This window comes from Fukomys damarensis, unplaced genomic scaffold (assembly GCF_012274545.1).
Source record: "Fukomys damarensis isolate Sample0158 unplaced genomic scaffold, DMR_v1.0_HiC HiC_scaffold_3, whole genome shotgun sequence".
NCBI lineage: Eukaryota > Metazoa > Chordata > Mammalia > Rodentia > Bathyergidae > Fukomys > Fukomys damarensis.
In genome coordinates this window covers 36,323,376-36,325,370 of record NW_022900915.1, presented here as the reverse complement: position 1 = coordinate 36,325,370, position 1,995 = coordinate 36,323,376, and positions in this window count along the sequence as shown.

Sequence of the window (1,995 nt, the reverse complement as noted above, 5' to 3'; positions counted from 1 at the left end):
CACAGAATGCACTTTTGGCGAGTACAGGACAATCACATAGGAGGGCTCAGACACCTGATAAGCCAGAGGTCCTGTATACACACAGAAAAATTCTAATTGTGAATCCAAAAGAACTTCCAGCCACTCATGACTAAAACTTCACCTTAAGCATACGTACATCATTGTTTAACAAGGTTTTGCTACTGAGGTCCAGGGTGGCCTCAAACTTGCAGGAACCCTCCTGCCTCAGCTTCACGAGTGTCGAGTTGACGGGCAATGCCCTACCACACCCAGCTTTAAATTTAGAAGGAAAAACAATCCACGCAAGTGTTTGAGAGAATTTAACTTCCAACTCTACTAGAAGTCACACAGCATTGGGGGGCGGGCTGGGATCTAAAATTCCTTGCTAAAATGGGGCTCAGTTAATACTGAAATCTCTATACCCCTAACACAGGCCGAATGCGTTCGTACCTTAAGTAAAACAACTATTAGCATTCACAATTCCTTCAAGTCCTCAGTAGTTTTTAGTGCAGATTTCAAAATAACACTTATCAGAATGGCTTGATTTAACTGAGTTTATCAGCAGTGTTTCCAGATGTGGCAGATTATTAAAAAAAGATGAAGATGTAAATAAATCTCCAGTTATACAAAAAAGAAAAAAAAAACTTTATTTTCCACAAGGAAGGAAGAGCAATAGGAAAAAGTAAATCATTTCCCACGTGTTGTTTTCTTAAAACAGCCTACAAGGACGTACATATTCAGCACCAAATTAAAAAAACAAAACAAAAACAAAAACAGAGAAATTACAGACGGCCACAGAATATAATCTAGAAAGCAGACATTCAATATTGCACTTTGTTTTGCTAACATTTTGGATTTGACCCTTCCTAATTGAAAAGTCAGGAAATCTTGCGCATGGAATACAGCTGTGAACCTCACGCCTTTATCCGGAATTGACCAATATTTAGAAACAGTAAAGAAATACTTCAAACGGGGAAGACACACTTCCGTGATAGTTTCCCGACGGCCACTCTGCCCAGAGCCGCACACCGGCCGGGCGCTCCCGCAGCCCAGAGCAGCCCCCGTAGGTCTTCTGCACAAATCGGGGTGCAGAGTGATCCAGCAACAGAGCACGTCGCCCGCTTCCTCCTCCTCCGCCAGAACCACCTAAAAGCAGACTGCGCTGGGCTCGCTTCCCCGTCAGCGCTGCGTCCGACACGAAAAGGCCACTTGTGGAAAAGCCTGCTCCGCGGGCGCGGGGAAGACGCCCCAGAGCCCCGTTCGGCAGTGCCCTGGGCGGAGGCCGCGGTGAGGAGAACCCCAGCGCAGGACCCTTGTTCGGGAAGACGCGAAAGCAGAGCCTCCCGCTGCAGCTGCTTCCAGGGACACGGCGCTCCGCGGGCCACCCGGGACCAGACGACGACTTTTGACCGTCAGTCTGCAGAACCAGAGCTGCCCATCTTTACCAAGTTGCTCTTTTAAGTGATGAAAAAATAATTTCCATTAACAAAACCCCCAGAAACCCCTGAAAAGGGCCCGCGGCCCTGCGGCGAGGTGAGTGGGGTGTCGTCCGGGCCAGGGTCCCCCGGTCACCGCCACCGCCGCGTACGCCCCACCTCCAAGTCCCTCTCCCAAAAGCCAACCAAACTGACGAACAGGAAAAAGAAAGAAACGAACAGTGCAAGGACACAGCATTCCGACGTTTGGCAAGTGATGCGTTCCCCTGAGGTAATGACTGGGCAGTGGTGATGCCTGCGCGGACGGGCGGACGGACGGACGGGAGGACAGACGGACCCACCGCCCGGCCCCTCCGCTCCTCTGTAGTGTTGCGAGACTTGGGCAGCGGGATCCGCACTGGAGGGGTCACCGCCGCATGGGAACAAAGCTGTAGTGACACCGAACGCACAGGAAGCGTCGAGCGTGTGCAAAATTCAACTCAAAGAAGGAGCACGGGCGCCTCCCGCGCAGCCAGTCCCGGCCGCTGTCCCAGCTGCTGCGTCCTCCACCCGGGGCAGC